The sequence below is a fragment of the Athene noctua genome, chromosome 16 (assembly GCF_965140245.1).
Source record: "Athene noctua chromosome 16, bAthNoc1.hap1.1, whole genome shotgun sequence".
NCBI lineage: Eukaryota > Metazoa > Chordata > Aves > Strigiformes > Strigidae > Athene > Athene noctua.
Window position 1 is genome coordinate 1803175 of NC_134052.1, and position 20889 is coordinate 1824063.

A 20889-nucleotide genomic window follows, 5' to 3' on the forward strand; every position below is an offset into this window, starting at 1 on the left:
GCTGTCTTTTCTCTTGTTTCTCTAAACCAAAACCACAGTCAGTTTACTGAAACGAACTGTATATATTGTACAGAGATAAGTGCACGAGAGAGACTTCAACAGTATTAGATGCAGTATGGGGTTTTTTGTGCAATTTTAATTTTAACATCTTTTTAAGTTATTGAACCCAGTCTACTCTTCTTGCTCCCCTACTTTTCTTTCTATTTTCTGGTTCTACCTTTTGTTTTGTTTAATTTTCAGTCTTCCACTGTGCCCTGTTGCTTTTGACACAGTTTCCTTTAGACAAATTTCTCTTGCCTTTCATGCATTTGGTTCTTCTTCTTTTTACAGTCTTTCATTTTTTCCCTACCTTGTCCTCATCATCTCCAGCTGGATAATATTGAGGAATGAAGCAGTGAAACTGGATAAGATGCAACAGTGCAGAGGCCAAGTTCAAACACTTAAGCTTGAGAGAAAAAAAATTCTGAACTTAATAGCTTCTGGATTTCAAATGATAGAAGGGGTATGGCTGTATTGATCACAGCATGCCCAAGAGTGACAATGTGTTGCAGCTGTGAAAAAAGAAAATTCAATTATAGGTTGTATCAAGAGAAGTATTTGTAACAGAAATATGAAAGCATTTGATATTGTGTGCAGATAGTGGTCTTCATTTAGAGTGTTGTGTTCAATTTTGGTCACCCATGTGGAGCAAAAAATGCGTTTAAATTAGCGTGGATGCCAGCAAAAAGTAATAAATTGGTTACAAAATACCAGTGCTTGAGATAACATGTGATCTAGCAATGTCTCCAATGATACTGTCCTATTTCTACTCCACCTGAGATAACTTAATGTGGAAAGTGGTGCAGGCCTCCATTCCCTCATACATGTTGATGACAAATGTGAGAACATTTTATATACACGTGATAAACCTGAAAATTATCAGGCAAAAGGATCTTGTTCGATACCTAGAAACAATGCTTTAAGGGTCAAATATTCTTGATTTTTTTTTAGGATTCCTGGATACACTGTTATTACTTGTAACTGCACAGTTTTAAAGCATCTTTTTAACATATGCCATTCCCTCATTTCCTTGATTGCATCAAACTGTTTTACTGTATTTTCAATAAAAGTAAAATGTGCTACAGTGAAAATTGTTTCAAACTTCCCTCTTTAGTTTGAAAAAGGAAGGCAGTTCTGCAGTTCTTAGAGTATCTGAGACATGTTCAATCTCTGTAGTAAACTCAGTTGTACTGACTTTGAGCTTTACTCTTCTTGTGTAGAATGTTGCCTGTTCCTTCATTAAATAAAGAATAACATAACAGTCATCCTTCAAGTCCTCAAATCCTGGAGGACTGCAGTAATTGAATTCTGGGGAAGGCAGTCCTCAAATTCTGGAGGACTGCAGTGCCCAAAGTCTGAATGAGTGGTGTTCTCCAAGTTTGGGGCAACACACATTTCAGTAACTGAAGCAGAGGCTTTACAGCTTTTACACCTTTGAGTATCTCACATTATGCATATGTATAACTAAAGCATCAATATGAAACTGTGGCATCCTCTACAGTCTATTCCTGTTAAGAATAGTCATAATTTGATCAATGGGAGAAAGCTTACCCTTTCCTTTATCTGTGTCTGATAACCATACACACAGATGCAGTTGCAAAAGCCGCACAGACCCTTCTTATGACCTCAAACTGCCTGGGGCTTCTTGATGACTACAGAGCAGATAAGAAAAACAAGGCACGCAGCCAATCTAAAAAGATTAGCCGTGTGCAGAAATATGCAATGACAGGCATAACTGGGCTTGTATATTTCTAAAATCCCTGAGTTACAGATGCTGTATGTATTATTTTTGTAGATATATATAAATACAATAATTTTTAACTCTGTGTGTGTATGTAAGGAGGGGATAGCTCAGCACAGGCTCTTTCAAACCACCCTGCATTTATTTTTCTCTCTGCAGCTACACTTACCTATCCAAGCTCCTATAATTAGGCCATATATCACATTATTTAGACCAAAACTAGTTCAGCTTGGATGGGCTGGAAAGGAAAAAAAAAAAAAAATTCATCTTGAGGATCTTCAGCTGAGTCCACTATGCCCTCAGAGCTCAAATTTTGGGATGGTAAAAAGGGTGAGAATCACTCTATGGCCGCTAGAAGCTGAGACTTGCTGGGGTTCAGAGTTCAATGATGTTTGGACTAAAAAGGAAGAATCTTACTAGAAGAAAAACTTGTTCATCTCAGATACTATACCTCACTATAAATTATGCTGCTTGCTCTCCTTCCTTCTATTGACCATTCAGAGCCACCCCTATCTGCTCAGATGCTGTGCTCTTTGCTCAGGATGGACAGGACAACAAGGTTTGAATCACAGGAGAAAAGTTAGAGTTGAGACATAAGGAACACCTTTCAATGTTCAGGATAGGGAAGCACTGGAATAGCTTGCCTGGAGATAATTATTCTCTCTCCAAAGTCAGAGATATTTAGGAATGTATGTCAGTCATTCTGCTATGTCACTTCTCATATTCAAAGCCAACACAGATAAAAATAACAAATGAAAACCCAGACAAAACTACAGCCTCTTAAAAACTATCCAGTGTGATGGTGCATATAAACCAAAGGCTTGGGTCCTTGTCTCGCTTTTCATACAGATGTTAGATGCCACAGTTGAGGATGGAGTGAATTTTAAAACTAAAACCAGACTGCAATAACGGGAATACTTAGACACAACTAATGTCAGAAGAAGCAACTCTGAATGATGGGAACTGTTGTTTTGCCCAAGTGGAAAAGGCACGGGGAATCAGTAACTCTTGTGCTTCTTTGTAGGGTTCAGTAGGAATGATGTGGTTCTTCTAAATTGTTTCATAGATACTGCTTGTAACAGGGCTATTGTGTTTGTTACTGTATGTTTACAGTGAATATTGAACTGATGATTTAAAAGAGCTCTTGAGAAAGTAGCCAGAAGCCCCTACAATAGGACTGGATGTACAATGTGCTGCTAAATATCTGGGAGAAAGCAAAGCTTTAATGAAGCTACTGGCTTACAAAAGCAAACAAGACCATTGTGATCATATGATCTGAGTTCTTCTATGACAGGCTATAGACCCTGTCTGGATTTCACTGCTTAATTTTTAATTAAACCAAGTAATAAAGTGTCTGGTAAATCGTTAATCTAAATTTGTCTTATTTCAGTTTCTAGGAACTGAATCCCTTTAAACCTTTCTCTTCACTGTGGTAAATGACTTTGTTTTCTTTTTTTTCCCTCCTGAGAGGCACTTGGATGAGCAGATAACTTCCCAATATTCTCCCAGCTCAGGTGAACAGGTTGAGCCCATAGAATTACAAAGTATAAACTACTTTTCTCCCTGGTCTTCAGTTACCCACATGGGTCTTCAGTTTTCTGATTTTTCATTAGAGGCAGTGTTCCTTTAGTGACCTCACCAATGCCAAATAATCTTACTCCACTCTAGTTATTTTTAATCAAGTTCTCTATTTTCTACTCCAAAATTTTTCCAGGATCTGAGTGCACATATAATGGCCTTACTGTCCACATAGCCATTTAAGTTACCATCAATTATCTAGCTGTTCCATGTCTTACTGAAAATGAGCTTCCCACCCATCTTAACAGTTAGCACCTCCTTTAAACTGGTTATGTAGCCTTCCTTCAAGGAGCAACTGATTCCACCTGTATGGGATGAAACTGTGAGGTTGTGGATGGATGGATGGATGGATGGATGGATCAATCAGTCCACTGATTATAGAAGGAATCCTAGATTCCTGCCTTAAGGACAGCAGAGGGAAGGAGCGCTCCTCTCTCTCAATGCTGAACGTACATCTCAGTTATGATAAGCTCCTTGTTCATCAGCCAGCACGTTAAATGCTTTGTGGCAAGTTATTTAGACTGGTTGATTAAAAACAACTTCGGTATCTGTCTTCTGATTGACTGATGGAAGGTAAAGTGTTTTCACTATCCGTTTTTACCCCAGTAGTGAATGGAGTAATTTCTTTTGGTAATTTTGGTCTTTTTTGTGTTGTTGTTTTCAGTTTAAGTTCAAGTCATATGTTATCATGTAATAGATGCAGAGTATTATCAGGGGAGCTTATCTCCAGTGTACATTTCCATTTTGCTTCTTGTTTTCAAAGAATTCAAATATTCTCATTTATTTTTCCTAACATCAACCTCTTATAATATTTTATAATTTTAAAATTAGAGCAGTGTTCTCTTGGTCCTCGGGTTGTTTGAAGCTCAGGGACAAGACCCTTTGATTTTTTGAAAATATACTCCTGCCTTTCTACTGGGATTTAGGGCACTTTATGAAGTGTTCTTTAAGTGTTCTGGGCTGTCCTTCATTTTCTGCATGTTTAAGTCTTTCTCCTAGCTCATTTGGGAGAAATGTAAGATATAATTCCTTCCAGCTCTATGGAGCTGTCTCTAGGAGGATAAGCATGTTCTCAGAAAATGGGAAACTGGCAAAGTGTCTATCTTTGAAGGCTGTAGGAAAGAGGAAGCTGTGAAATTATTGTTGCTCCGTGTTCACTTTCCAGAGAAACAACTATATGAAATACTTATCCCATTATTATCTTGTAAGAGCTTACATATTGTTACATTATGTTTTTGACACATCTTTCTACTCTCTTCCTATGCTTGACTAGATACAGGCGTTAGAGACATGGATACATGAAATTTCCTATTTGTATTCACCATAAAGCCTCTATTGTCAGGTTTTGTTCTATCTGTACATTCAGGAACAAATTAGCTTTTATGTTACAGTCAAGACATTTAAGAAGTGAAGTTATTTTTTTTAAAAAGGATATGAGTTATGAGATATTTGATCTGTGACTGGTGGAGGCTGATGGTGGATTATCTTCATAAATCGTTTGGGCAAGAATAATCCTTCTGGTGATCATGGTAATGTGATAAATAAGAACAATAGTTGATTTATATCTGATGATAAAACCAAAATATAATCACACTCTGGCTTTTCCTGCTGATTAATTTTAAGCAACTTTCTTGAAAGTCAGAGGACAGTTTCCACAGTAAAGGTAACGGAACTGGAAGAAGTGCTGCGTGCCATACGATACCTCTTTTCCGTGAACGGAAAGAAGTGAGTAATAGGAGACGTAGTGTTGGTAGAGGTTCCTAATGTGTGGTACATGCATAGAAGATGGGGTACAGCTGTGGTGATCAGACTTGGTGATGATTCCAGGATGTTACATCTGAAAGGCTGTTGGGGCCTGGAGTGCCAGCAGGGTCTGCAGCCTCTTCCTTGCTGCTGGTGGTTTGGCTGCCTGTGCTCAAGCCTGACTCTGATACAACGCAGCTATAACGTGGGATTAGGCTACTGGGGAAGAGCTGGGAGATGCCTCCTCAGGGTCTCCCTCTTCGCTTGGATGCCAAGGAGAAGGCAGGAATTCCTCCTTAGCTGTTAGCAGAAAGACCTGCAAAAGGGAAACTTGAAGGGCTAGATTTAAAAAACAATGATAAATGTATTTTATTTGTTTTCCTTGTGTAAGAGAACTTCTAAATATCCTACTCACCTGCTCACCCATATCCTTGACATCCTAAACTAGAGGGTTCTGACTTTATGTTAATCTTCCTCTGGTAATAAGCATAATTTCTGCTTGAAGGTACCACTTGCATATTGGTGACATATGTTGGCCTGCCACAGCCAAGAAAGTGCTTAATGGGGGGGAGGGGAGAACTTTCTGGCATGATTGCTGATGACTATGGGGAGAAATTGATGTTTCTGGACATTCCTTCCACATCTGGGCAAGGTCGTGTTATCCTGGCTGTGGCATGGAAAATAATAGCTGTTGGAGCCATTAAAGTTTGCAGCAACATAATGCAAATCAATCTGTTGCACTTACATGCCCTTTTAGAAATGAGGAAATAGAAAAGAAGAATACGATCAATATCATTGTTCTTGTCTGTGTGTAGAAAACCTGGCATCAGTGACTCAGACATTGTGTGCCATATGGAAGAAAAACAGATCAGTCTTGGGTAACTATGCAAGATCAACAAGAGCTCTGGACTATCTCTACAAAGTTTTATGAGGCACAGCTTTTCTGATGGAAGATGGGAAATCCATGTGTGGCCCATAAGTGGGAAATAAGAATGAAGAAAAATGTCTGGAAGATACGTGTCAATTGATAAACTACCCATAGAAAAATAACATGCATTCTAAGAACAAAAAAAATTATGGAAAAACATCTAAGAAAAAAATGAATAATGTACCTTCAGGATGGGAGATACTGTTCTGGAAAGCAGTGACTCAAAAGTGTTTGGGAGTTGTGGTGAAAATGAGCTCACGGTGTAATACTGCTGTGATACGTGCTAATGTAGTGCTTGAATGAGAAAATAGGATCAACTTCAATAGGAGAGAGAATATTTATTTGAGATTGGTGTGGCTATTTCTGGAAGACACTCGAAGAACACCGCTAATTGACTGGAAAGGGTTTGGATAAACTGTAAAAATGATCAAAGGAATGGAAAAGTATGTCTAAAAAGAGCTCTCAAAGCTCAATCTCTTTAACACCAAAGAGAAACCGAGTGTCTCACTTCCTGAACACACTTGGCAGGGATGGAGGGAGGATGGGGTGACAGAAGGGTTTTCAAGCAAGATGCCAAAGGTATAGTGAAATGGAGTCACTGGAATGAGAAGCCAGGTGTAAAAAATTTCCTAGAGCTGGACTATTCTGGCTCGCTAACAATTATGCTTTAGAACATCTATCCAAAGGCTGAATGGGTTTTCTACTATAGTGACTTTATATATATATATATATATATATTTTGTACTAAGAAATACGAATTCTAAGCAAAATTGCTGGAAAGTACATAAATGTCTGTTATGTGCTAACTAATGATTAGACCTTCAGTTTTATTTATGATCTTACAGATCTCTGAGTCCGTGCCAGGAGTGTGGATGTTCACTTCAGCTAGGGCGTGCTGGGGACACACTTCTCAGAGATAATCCTGGAGAGAAAGACACTGGCACTACAGTTTTCCTACCAACTTGACCTACCTCTCCACTGACTTATTTCAAAGTAGATTGCTTTTTTTAAATTATTGTTTTTAAAGACTGAGATTTCTGAAAGCTCTTTAACTCTAGGAAAATAAATCATATTTATCTCCAGAATGTCAGGCTTTGAGTCAGACCTACTGAAGCAGCCCATTCCAAAATCTTAGAAAGCTGAAACAACAAGATTTGAAATGCAACATGCAAATGATAAAAAGCTCAGGGTGAATCCCTAAATAATATATACATAGATATTATTTAGGTATATATAAAAAATATGTAGTAACTGCCATGTACTTATTTTTTTCATACATTGTGTCCCCTGAAATGCAAAGTGTATTACTTTCACGTGGTCTGCCTGAATTTTTTTTCTGCCACTTTTTGTATAAAAACATGATAGGAAATAAGTAATTGTGGATTCTGAAAGGTTTGGTCTCAGAAAGGTGTCTGTACGGCTTCTTTCTAACTCAGGTTTTTAATTGATCACAGGACTGAACTAGATCTGCCCAGCACAGAACTTTATTTCATTTTATCATACATTACAACTGATGATTCAGTGCAGGTCATTGCGGATGGTTCCCCACAGTGGGATCAGTCACCTTTATAATTTTTCTTTTAAGCAAGCCTATTACCACCACCAAGAAGCACGGGTGTTGTTACCAGCTGCAGCCTTCCCATCAGCAGCTGGATATTGGACCTGCAGCTGCTCTGAGCAGAGCTCCTTATTTCAGGGTTGCTTTAAACTGGTGCAGGAAATACTTCAGTTATACACACCTCTGAAAAGTACATGGCAAAATCCACTAAAAAATGTACTCTACAGGAAGAATAGAAACAGGCTTATATGTGTACACTCAGTTTACACATTTTTGACTGGGATACTTCTATTGACAGGATGAAAACATACTTAATATTTTGCTGAACAGTTAATATTATCATGTTGAGTGGGTTTCAAATGCTTAATTAAACTCTATTATTAATGTAATGTCTTCCTGAGTGTTTGTAGGTGAGAATACATCTCAGATTTTTTTCATGGCATGAACATTTAAAAATGCAGAGAGAAGCAAATGGAAAAGGTGTAGTGAGTGCTTCCAGAGTAGAGCGCTGGTCAGTGTTGTCTTCTACTTCCTTATAACTCAAATTCAATATACTTATTTCAAAATAAATAAAATTTTAACCACCTGAGTCAAAGAAGATTAAAGAGAAGTAGTGTGATTTGAAAAACAAATTTCATAAGCAAATGTTATTCAAGAAGTCAGTGGGCTTTTGTGTTACATTTGCTATTTTTAAGAAATGTTAAAACTAAAAAAATAAAAAAGTTAGGCAATATTTCTTCTGTTCAAATATGTATCCCACATGAGCATGCACACTTAATTAGCAAGGTGTTAGCTATCTAATGGAGGTTTTAGTAGGTCTTTACTCTTCAAAATACTGGGGGCTAATTCATGCGTGTAGCTCTACTTACAAGTCAGTTCATGTGTAACAGATTAACGGGACTACTAATGATAAAAACCTATACTGAAGCTGGCAAAATGCTTCTGTTTTCAGTGAATTGTTCTTTTCCATGTACAAGAAAAAGAACATTTTCCCCTAGTTATCTTCTCTATCTGTGATCATTTGTGTATTTTTTGTATTTAGGCTAGAATGCTCATGAAAGCTTTCTTGAACCTGCTTCAATGCAGAAAAAATAATTTTTCTGTACAGTGAGAGATGCATAGGGCAGTGCAACTTTAATATTTGGAAAGCCAAACAAGAAACATGTTCTTTTTAAAAACCAAACAAAACCAAACAACAAAAAAAGCCCCAAACAACTATCACGAATAAACCACAAAAATCCCCCCCTCCCCCCAACCTAATAGCCTCAAAAGACCATTTTGAGAGAGACTGTGACTAAAACTGCTTAAAATATAGACTGGAGAGACTTCAAACTACCCAAATAAAATGCATGTAACTCAAAGGGTGTGTGTGTGCAGACTCTACAGTCAAATAATGCCTCAAAGACCCTTCCTGTCTCGACCAGAAGTGTTTCTGATGTTAAGAAGATGGCCCACAAACTATGAAAATGCCAGCAAAACAACAAAGGCACTTTTGGACATAATGAGCTATCTTTTTCTTTCATCATATGGCTGCAACTCAGAAGAAAGCGAGCTATTATAATATACAAAGAGAAATAAAGTAGGAAAAAAAGTAGACAAAACTATGGAAAACAGGAAGAAATGCATCTGTATAGGAAAATTACAAATGTAATAAAATGAACAATTTTATTGTTCATTTTCTGTGACTGCAGTCACTCCAAAATTGATAGAAAGTGCTGTAGAAATTTAACTTGGAATAAAAATGCTGGTATTACAAATAGCAATCATAAATTGTCTCTTCGTTTCATATCTTGTTAACTACATAAAGCAACTGTTACTTGCTAAACTTGCATAAAATTATAGAATATTACAAATATTAATGGAGGATTAGACACTTGGATATGTATAGCATAGAATTACTTTTTTTGTGATGTGCTACAGAGAGAACTTACAGGGCAAATTAGAGAAAGAATTACAGTCCAAAGTTTGAAAAGAAATATTACCACTCCCCAAACAAATAAACACTATACACTTAAAAACTTTCAGGAGTGATTAAAGCTTCAAGAAAAAAAATATTTTATTTCAGTATTATACAGTAATTTTATTTACCTCACTTGGACTGGGAAAAAAAATAATTTAGCTAACCAATTGAAGCAGTGAAAAAATACAGCTTAGGAAATGTACTTTAAGATTAAAATCGCGCAATAAAAGAGTGTATAGAGATAATATAATGTTTAAAATAATTTCAGAAAAAAACTTAGATAGACTAAAAAGCAAAATTTGCAACAAAAAATTGAAGAGCCAGATATATCAAACAGAATTGAAACAATCTAAATCATGGGCAATACTTAAAAAGAAATATTTGAAGCTGAACAGAAAACTGGAGCAAATAAATGCAGAAGAGCAAAAAGGTAAAATATCAACGTTAAGAGAGTTTTAAAACTTTACTGCTTCCCAGATCACTGAGATAGATTTGCAGGACTGATTTGAGTGCAAAGGAAGACAAGTATTTCCAGTGCCATGTAGCAGTAAAACACGATCTTTTAAGTCCAAGCAACGCAGCGGAAGTTAAATGCCCTGTAGAAGAGGTTAAATGTTTTGGTCCTACCGAAACAGTAAGCTGTTGTCCTATTCATCAGGCCCTAACGAAAATCAACGCAGCTGGTCTCCCTTGTTCTGCTGATCTGCAGAGAATATAGGCAAAGCTTTTGGAGTTGTTTGTCCTCCCGTTTGACAGCTGAGCAGCCTGCTTTTAAATATCACCTCCTCCCGAAAGCAGTGCAGAAGCATTTACCAAATTTTAGCTGACAAAAGTACAATGAGGATAGGCAGTCTATTCTTTTCTACTTGAACTTCTTCTTTTGCTCAGTGCTTTATTTTTTTTTTTTTTTTTTTTTTTTTTTTCCCCCTTCTCTGTTTCACTGTTGGTCTGAAAAAATCTGGTGGAATGTTGACCCTCAGCCCCTCCTTTTTCTCCCCATTGAAAAACCATAGGGACCGTCCTGATCCAGCAGTCTTCAAGCAGAGACATTTTCAGCTGATGGCAGCTAGTTTCTTCTGTCACTCAGGTAGAAAAAGGGGAACAACTGAAAAGACCTGCAGATAAAAAAAGCTGTTGTACTCTTTAGTACTTGTTTAGGGCTCATTACTGCAAGTTTCTGTGTCTGGCAGTCTCAGTCCCTAGAAAGATCATTATAAATGCTGGGCATGTACGCAAGCAGCTCCTCAGCAGTTTCCTAAGCATGAAAATAGCAGAGTTTTTAATCTATTAACTCCACTCCAATGAAACAGTTCTGTGGAGTAACTAAACATAAGAACACAGAGCAGAAAAGGCTTTTTTCTTAAGCTTGATAACTGCACGTACTAAAACCAGATGAGTTTACCAGAATGTGGACACAATTATTCAAGACATATCAAATGTTTCTTTAAAATTTCAAGGGTTTAATTATGCATTTCAATGCTATATTAATACTTTTTGTTGGCTATTTTACAGCCATGTGCATGTCATCTGTGCCATGAGGTTTGGGGTTTTTTATGCCTACTTAGTTAAGTTCTGTGCAAGGGGGATAGATAGAAATAAGTAATTGTTAAGCTATTTAGCTGCTGACAAGATGGCTCATGTTTGCACCAAAAGTTTCAGACTGGAATAAATGACAAAACGTCCATGGGTTTTTGGAAGCCAAATGTTCAAATTTGATTTAACAATCTCAGAAGTGTTTGTATAAAAACGATGATAGAGGGGGGAAAGGCCCTGACATGAAATAAAACTGCAGACCCTTTGCATTTCTTTGTGTGATTAACAAGTCTGTTTTTATAAGGACAGTTTTTTAGTGTTCCCTTAAGATCTCATTAGGACTATTCCTAGGTTGGAAAAAAATACCTTTTTGGGGAGATCTTTTATTTTTTTTTTTCAGTGGGCCTCCCAAAATGTGATAGTTTAGGTGAGAAAGACGATATAAAGTAAGACAAGCTGATTTTACAGAACCTGAAACATGGGCAAAAGATAGGGGCCATGGGAACTGCTGCCTTGGCATTGGAACCACTCCTCACAATCCACATACCGGAAAATTTTGTAAACATCAAAAGTTTAAAATATATTTTTTTTTACTACTTCTTATTTAAGGCACTAGCAGATTGTGAAGCTGCCTTTTTTTTTTCTTTCTTTTTTTTTTTCTTTCTTTTTCTTTTTCTTGAGTGCTCTCTAGAAAGTAGAATACTTTTTGCCATATTTGAAAAGTCTTTCAGTTTCCATCTATTTAACCACTGATTTCTTTTGAGAGGGAACAAAGATACTGTAGACAGTTTCTTTCTAGTAAATTATCCCAACTGTTCACTGACTGCAGCCATTTATTTGCTTGGTTTGAAATACTGTGCTCTTGTGATTGTCCTGAATATCTGTCATGACTGATTTCCTAGGAAACTCCAGTTATTAGCAGTATTGTATGTATATTCTGTAAGTAGGTTGATTTTATTTTTTTCTTTCCTCCATTAAAAGCTGTTTTCTCCTTTTTTGTACCAGGGTTTCAGCTTCGGTTCTCCTCTTCCATAGTGAAACAGAACAATGAACAGACCATGACCATGCAATTTAAAAACGGATTTGATATGCTAAGACTCCAAGGGGACAAAACCCACATAACTATGTACTTTTAGTATGTAGGTAATCTATTAAAGTGAGTGAAGTTATTCAAACACTTAAAAGTGAGCATGGGTTTGTATGTTTTCCCAATTCAAGGTAATTTTTTTTTTTTTCAGAGTCAGAAGTCTAAAGTAGTTTTACTTAAGTCATAATGCAACAATTTCAGTTTTACATGGAGATGATTAGAGTTGGAGAATAAAATTTGACCAAAGATAAGCTTTTTGCAAAAAACTTATACAACCATGTAATATCACTATGCAAATACAATGCTAGGGAGTATTCCTACTGCAGTAAGCTGATAGCACTAATGTAGACTTTCTGCATTTAAATTAAACCCCACCAGGGTGAAAAAGGGCTGCTAACACCTTTTCGCTTCAAACTGAATAATTTTATAAATCAAAGAAAACCTTCTGCATCCAAGATGTTTCTTTTGCAAGAAAATGTGAAGAAATGTGTTTTTCCATTGTCTGCCCTGATAAAGAGATATTTCTAAATGCTACAAAGAAGTAGTGATTAAGAATTTAATATTTACATCATTACCCAATAAAAGAGGTAACACTCTTTTAATGTTCTTTATTAAGATAGGTGCTGTTGTAGTACAGCAATAATAGTGAAAAGATGTCATCAGGAACTATGTTTTTAATGTGAAACCAGGCATTTGTGGCCAAGCCTCTGTGCTTTGCAAGCCAGCAGAAGCGTACAAGGACCCAGCCTGGTGATACACAGATAATTAGTTATAATTACATATAATGACATAACTTGAACCATGGAAGATTGGGATACCTTGGGCAATCTTACATGCTTAGGCCATTTTGCCTGTACTCCTTGGAACGTCTAACTGAAAGTTAATTCCCTCATTTGATTTGAAATGTTTGTAGATAACCTTGCCTAAATTTTGTGATATCAACTGAAGTAATTAAAGCCAGTTTAAATGTTGTTCACCTGTTGTTACAGAAAAATACAGCAAAGACCAAAAAGTTTTTCAGAAACTGTGATGTTTGATGTTACTATATGAGCGAAATCATGTTGCAGAACATCTGGGTGTTTCCCTTCCTACTAAAGGAAATGCCTCTGCTTTTCCAAAAAGCTTCCAGAGCTTGGATCCTGGAGTACTTGGGATTTCCCACTGGGTTCCTGCATGAGGGAAAGATGTGTCCAGCATCCAGAAATGTGGGGGAAAAATGCGTCTTCTGTGAGTTACCTGAACATGTTTGAGATGCTTGAGAAGCAATGTTTGAGGGACCAGGTGGAGACGAACAATATAAGAAAAAATAACTGTGGTGCTCTGAGTAGCTCCACAGAGTAGCTCTGAGAAGAAACCTAGGACAGTGGGAGGAAGACAGGCTTGCATAAGCATAAAATATTTCTGAGCCTTTTGAAAGGACATGTTTTTCCCTCATTGTTCTTTGCTTGTGTTGCTTCACTTTTGTTGGGTGATGAATATAAAACAGGACACTTAGCAGTAGAACTGATTGAATTTTAGAGAGTTGGAATGTTCTCAGTTGTTAAAATTGACATTTATCACATGAAAAACTTTAACTGCTACCAAATTTTCCTATTGAAATAATTTCAATTACGAAACGCTATGTGCTGATATCTGCAGGGGAATTAATGGCATCAGCATTTTCCTTTATTTTAAAGTTGCTGTTCTTACTCCATTTCAAATGTTCAAGTTAACAATGTTCTGGTTTTATCTTGTTTTCAATTTGAAATAAAAAATAACTTAGTCAAAATCTCCCGTAAAGGCAAATCTATTTTTTCAGACACTGCTGTTATCTGAATTAGGGCCAAATTCTGCTCTGAGCTTCTATTCCAGCCTTGAGGCACTGAATTTACATCTCGTTATACTGTGGACATTTATGGGATGTAATTAATTTTCTCATTTAAGAAAGAAAGAAATCCCAGGGATTTGCTCTGTGATGCTTTGAAATGAAACTCAGCTGTCACTCTGGAGAATGGTTTAGGTTGTCAGACATGATGCAGGAAGCCTGGTTTGCGTTCACAGTGCTAGCCATTGTAGCCTTGTGAAAGATTTGTCGTGTGTGTGCATTTGTGCGTCTCTCTTCTCTGATCTCAGTCAGTGCTTCATTTGGCTCATTATATTTTCTATTCTTGTAAGTTTAATTTTGTATTTATTTTGACTTTCCATTTTCCCCCTTATTTCTGCCTTCTTTCCACAGTTGGCACATCTTGGCTTTTCTTCCTCTTTTTCTGTACTGCCTCATGAACATATGAAGAAGGAACTATGACATTTGTTTTTCCACACTTCTCTTTCTATCCAACTGTTTCCCTTTCCTCTCTTGGATATGTTTTCAAGCTTTCTTTTCTGTCTTTCCTTTATTCACCTTATTTTTTTTATTAGCCACGCTTTTTGCTGTCAGCTCCCCCCATTTTATCATCCTCTCCATCTCCTCGTAATTTCTTCTGTCTCCCTCACCATACCCTTCATCGCTGTTTGTTATACCCAACACAGACTGTTGCGTAACACCCTGGCTCTTTGATGCCTGCCTCCTACCTGTACCTGGTATCCTCCTCATATGCACATCTTTCTGCAGATGTTATTAATTGCATTAGGACTGCGATGAGACAAGAGAAGGAGTTTTTCTTCTGTTCCCGTAAGGATCTGGATATCCATGTGGTCTGTTTGCCATTCAGACAAGGATCAGTGTGCATTCATCATCTGCAAAGTCCATTGAGTAGTCTGTGGATAGTTACAGATCATATTTTTTAACTGCCTCATACTACCGCATAATAGGATTTGATGTCTTTCATGGGTGTATCAGACCAGAATCCTCACAGCAACATCTCTTTGTTTTTATGTTTGTGTGAAAGAAAGCAGCCTGATCTATCTTATTTTGCCACATTTATACAGAGCAAGAATGTTACACTTCTAATTTTCTTTTTCCCTCAGTTGCAAATGCTTTTATCAGGAAACCACTGCTCTTCCAAAAACCTTTGCAATTTGGCTTAAGGTGTTTTTTCTAACGTATGAATAGGAAAGTTGAAAGCCCAGCTTAAAAAAAAAAAAAACAAAACGAAAACTTGTTGATATTTACAACTGTCACTGGTTTTAGCAGGAAGAAGTTTCTCTGCTTCTGTGACATGTTAATATCAGCAGGTGATCTAAACATATTTGCTGAAACGACAATCAGAAGAGATCATGCTGCTTACTTCTAAGAGGAGAAGTAACGTGTCTTTGGGCAGCAATACAGTGTAAGGAGAGGAAATCCTGTCTGAGCAAAATCACATTTCCACATCTCCATACTTTGAGATTCTTATGAGATTTCTGAATCAATTTAAGTCAATAACATGTCTTATCATTTTGTGATTAGAAACATTTCTATTATTCAGATACAGTGAGATCTGGGAATGTAAATCTGAAATAACTGTCAACTAAAAAAAATCTTTTAATAGAAAGAACGTCGGAGTGGAAATTTGCAGCTTATATACTTAATATTTTTAAAAGGGAACAGATTATTACAAGAAAATAAATCCTTATCCATACATGACGATATGGATAAAAATAATTAATAATAGAGTAATGAAGTGTCTGAAGCATCATGATAGTATGAGGTTCAAACAATACAATCAGCTATGAAAGATTTCCTTTGCAGAAGGGCTATCATCTCTCAGCGACGCTTCTCATTCTCTTAAATATGAGGTCCTGATCCCCCCTGAAAACAGATCACTTGGTTAAACAGATTATATCTGATCTAGTTCTTGCTTTTGTATGGGAATAAATGTAACAAAAGTCCCAGAAATACCCCCTTATGCACACCTGACTTTGGAAGGCAGTTTAAGATCATTATTATTTCAGTGGTACATCTCTTGCTACTAGTTCTGTGGAGTTGCACTGCTATAAAATGAATGTCTTTTCTGTAATAACTCATGGAGAAGATGGGCATATTTCAAGAACCGTCAGAGAAACCTTAGCATTTGGAGAAGTAACACATATGAATGATGCAAGAGAAATTGACCTAATTTATGCCTTTGAGTGAAATATTGTTTATAGTTGCATTACATTTTGGTAAAATAATACTATATCAGTTCAGAAGAATGTCTTATCTTTAGGCTTGAACTGCCTGGTATTTAATGGTTTATCCTCAAATCTGAGAAATGAAAGAATGCGATTTCACCGGAAGCTGTCAAAAGGAGTAAAATCCACACACAGCTACAGGTTACTACTAGATTTACCGTTGTGTTTATGCAACATAAAAAAGTGCCCTCATCCCTTCCCAGTCACGTTGGTATGCTATGGTCACTGTTACCACAGCTTCTCTCATTCCTTTTCATTGCTAGGAAATTCATAACGTGGGTTGTCTTTCCCTCTCCTGATGATCTAAAGTCTTTCAGACAGATTTGACCTTATCTCTTTACCTGTTGCCCTAATTTTCAAAGTATTATGGCCAATATGGGATACAAGATTTTGCTTTGGATTTTAAATACTTTATTTATCCGAGAAGAGAACTATAGAGAGTATATTGAGCATAGAAATACTGAAAATGTCAAAGCTGTTGGATTGTAACTAGGCACAGTGTGGGCTGAAAATTTTAAACAATTAATCAATACCATCTTTCGTTATGTTTATTTAATAATGGTAACCAACCATGAACAGTTAATCCTAAACCTTTTTTTTTTTTCTTTTTTTTTTTTTTTAGTTCTTTCATACTTAATCAGAAAGGGGTTTAACTGAAGGCTAAGTATTTAAAATTTCTGAATTTCTGTTATAAACTTGCTGGCTTGCTCCTGCTTTCATAGAAAAAAGTGGTAAAACGTTATATTTTATATATATAAGTTTACTTATATATAAAATGTATATATGTGCTATATATATTTATATATATCAGTATAAAACTTATATGTAAATGGTAAAAAAAAGAGGATGTGTTCTTAGTTAAAAGTTTCTTCACTTGCCTGGAGAATAGAGACGCAAGATCAAAACAGGTAGAGGGGAGAATTAGCAATAACACAGGGAAGAAAGAGGCAATAGAGATAAACTTAAAAGAGGCAGACATACCTTAATTATTGCCAGTAATATTTTCTAGATATGTTACTTGTCACATCTGTTTCAGCTCTGATCACTCTGCGATAGGTTTTCAGGACTTTACATTGTAAATATTTTTAGGGAAGGAATTATCATTAGTCTTTGAAGTACCTGCTGTATTTCTGCTCACTGCAAAACTAATACGCAGTGCATCACCATGCATCAAAATGTCAAATATATGCACTACGTACATATATTCTATATATAAAATGAGGTTTGCTTCAGTATTTTACATGAAATTCTTATATTCTTTGCATTTTAAATTACAAGTTGTAATGATAGTTGTGACCAACGCATGAAAGGAAAAACATTTTTTTTAATGAAGTAGATAATTTACATTCCACATTCATAGCTTTGTTTATTCATGTTACAGTCACAGCATTTTTCACACCTTAAGGATTTACTGCACTTTGAGGGATGTATCGAGGCATTAAAACAGGCTGTGCTGGTGGTATCTTGGAACCTCCTCAATAAATTTTAATTGTTTTACTACATCTATTTTCTAATTAAACACAGAAAAGGATTTTTACTACCCCATAATATTAAAGTAATGTTCCCATATTCCTGTTTGTTGGAACATTTTTGCAATGGGTAGTTCTCAGTAGTGCTACTCTGTGTTGTCAGATAAATCAGTACAGTTTTTGTTGCAAAGGAATTTGAAAGGGAGGGAACAAAATCCCTTGCAAAACCAGCCGTACAATAGATTTTTCTTCTTTGTTTTGTTTTGTTTTTTGTTTTTTGTTTTCTACCATTTAAAACTTAAAGGTACGGGAAATGAAGATTGTTGATCTAATTGCCCTACAAAAAATTGCCAGAGCTTGCCATCCTCCTTCAACAAATGGAGTGCACATTCTTACATACTTGCTAGAATTAATCTTAAAGCGTAAAAGTTCTTTAGCGTTTGTGTGAGAGACACAAAATGGCATGCACATGGAATCAAGCATCACATTTAAAGACCTATTCATTAAATTCTTCAAATATTCAGAACTCCCACCTTCTTATTTTCTACACAAGAAAGGCAACGGACATCTGATCCTTGTTAATGCCACCAGTGTGTTTACAGGTTTCAGAATTTTATGCACATCATAAAAACATCATGTATAAATCTGAACAGATACAATGTATAATATTTATAAATAAGAGTTTCTGGTACTGGAAGAGGGCAACGAAAAAATTTTGGAAATGGCTTAAGAAAAGCAATTTAACATTCAGTGAAATCACTCCTGAAACAGAAAGAAGATTTGACTCTCTAGAATGAAGACACTACTTATTTTCCCCTATAATATAAAGAATTTGAGGCCGGTACAAGACAAAACAATAAAAGCAGCAAAAGTATGTTTCATATGAAAAGATATTTATAAGTCTTAACTGTCCAATCTCTAAAGGAAAACTGATAATTTTAAAAGCAGGAAGAAAACACTATCATGCCCATAAAGAAGAGTTGCAGAAATTAGTATTTTTCATTTAACTAAAACTTGTCATCTCCTTTTTTATTTCACAAAAAACTGGTAAGTAGTTATTACCCTTCATGTTTCAACTGACCAGTGCTATTATTTTGAAAACAAATGATATATATTGATTTATGCATACATATAGGCAGAGTGTTTAAACCATAGATTTCTCTGTCCCCTGTATTTTCATTTTAGCTTGCTAAATAAATCCATTATCACACCTACAATTCTCGCTGGAGCTATATTTTCCTAAAATATTTTGTTTTAGTTCAGAAAAACACACAAAAAAAGTAATTTATGAATAATTTATGAGTAAAAGCAAAACATCCACTTAAATAACAAATAATTTACTCACGCCAGGCATGTAGCTGAGGAGAATGTACTTCCAGCCAGATTTGAAAGTCATAGCTGAGTGCTATACGTTGACTGGCAGTTCTGGCTTTTCTCATTGCAAGAAATTTCACTGCAAGTCAAGTGAAGTTAACCCTGCTAAATCCTTTGATTTATGCAGAGCTCCCTAGGTAGCTCAGGTTTTAAGGCCTTTCTATAGGTTTATTTTTCTTAAAAATGAACCACTGAAGAAAAGGAGGTAACTGTAAAAACTGCTGTAGCATTAAGGCATCCTGGCATTGTAGTATAGCCTAAGGGCAGCAAGGAACAGCAGGATATGCTCAATACATTTTGTTCAGCTGCATTAGAAACGAGACTCTAAATGCAATATCACATACCTTTCTTATAGGCCTTCTGCTGTCTGTATTTTTAACATTCTGGTTCTTCTCATACAAATCAGAAGTTAATTTTCAATCAGTGAATTAAAGATGCGAGAGTTCTTGCTTATATTGAATATGCAAGACACGTTGGCAGGGGCGGTACTTTGAAAGGGTTATAATTTTTTTTCCTCCCTCTCCAATGCAATGTCAAATGGGACTACTGCTGCCAGTTCACGTGGTCCTTTGTACTTACAGAATAAAAATTTATACATCAGGTACACAAGACATAGGAGATCCAGTATGCGGTTCTCAAGGAGCAAGCAACTGAAAATATGTTAGTTTGTCTATGTATGGTTATGTTTCTATGGCTGTGACCTGTTGCTTTTGTGCCTTTGGTATTGGCAGCTATTAAAAGTAGAAAGCAAAGGCCTAAAGACTATATTCAGTATTGTCTTGATAGCAGGTTACAGAGCCATCATAGACGGAAGTCTGTTGGGTTGGCATCTTCCTTTTTGGAGGCATGAAGGGGCAGAACATTTGGTCTACTGGGGTTTTGAGGTTTTCCAGAAAAACACACATCCCTCAAAAACTAGGTTTCACTAACCAGATATCACATCTTTCCCAGGGGCATGAGGTCTCATGGCATCCAGATCAATAATCCTCATTTAACCTCAGTAATGGTGGGCAACAGCACTGGAACCTTTGAGCATCCAGTGCTAAAATCCAGCCACTGAGTGCTGGCTTTCTGTCAAATTTGTGGGGGATTATAAAAGGTCAGGGAGCTTTGGGGGACTGTAGAGAAGGCAAATACCTTTTGCTGGCTCCTGTGATGGGTTCCTTTGCCAGGAGGTTCTGATTTAGCGTCAGGATGACATTGGCTTGTAGTACAGTGTGCATCTGAGGATTTGGGGCTGCTTTTCTTTTTCCCCCTTCTACAGTTAGAAACCTCTTCCTTCCCCAACAGAAGAGCATTTCCTTCCCTCCCACCTCCAGGGCACTCACTGATCCCATATGTGCTGCAGCTCTACTCCAGCAACTTGCTCAGGAAATGGAGGAACACCAATGGCTAGGGGAAGAGGAGGGAGTGTGTAGACTGGCTCTGACTCCTCCTCTTTTCCCACTCATAAAGTAGAGAAGGACCACAGTGGTAACGCTGTCGTGGCCTGGAGACAGAAAATGGGGCAGGGACACAGAAGGGCCAAATATTGCAGAGGAGGGTCTAACTTGGCTGTGTAGGGCAGCAGGGTGAAGCACAAGGCTACCATAACGAATGTGTGGTTGTATGGATGCCTGGTTGTAATGCATAGTTATCCTCACGCTACTGCTGTGGTTGGTTGTGGTTGGTGTGCCATCCATCCTTATGCTGAAAGGGTTGTGGGACATGCACTGTACAGCAGCTGTGTCCTGGGTCAGGGCTGTGCCTGGGCACTGTTGGTTGTGGGCTTCAGGGATGTGGCCAAAAGCCTCTGCTGTTGGGGAGCA

The 20889-nt window shown here is 36.9% G+C and overlaps 1 protein-coding gene across 1 annotated transcript in view; it reads right to left on the bottom strand.

The window, feature by feature from the left end:
• The window catches only part of ASIP (agouti signaling protein), a 37966-nt gene extending 18471 nt beyond the window's left edge, over window positions 1-19495 (bottom strand). The window contains exon 1 of the mRNA XM_074920298.1: window positions 19426-19495. The gene's annotated coding sequence lies outside the window, so the exon portion shown is untranslated. The remainder of the gene's footprint in view (window positions 1-19425) is intronic.
• Between the last annotated feature and the right edge of the window lie 1394 nt (window positions 19496-20889).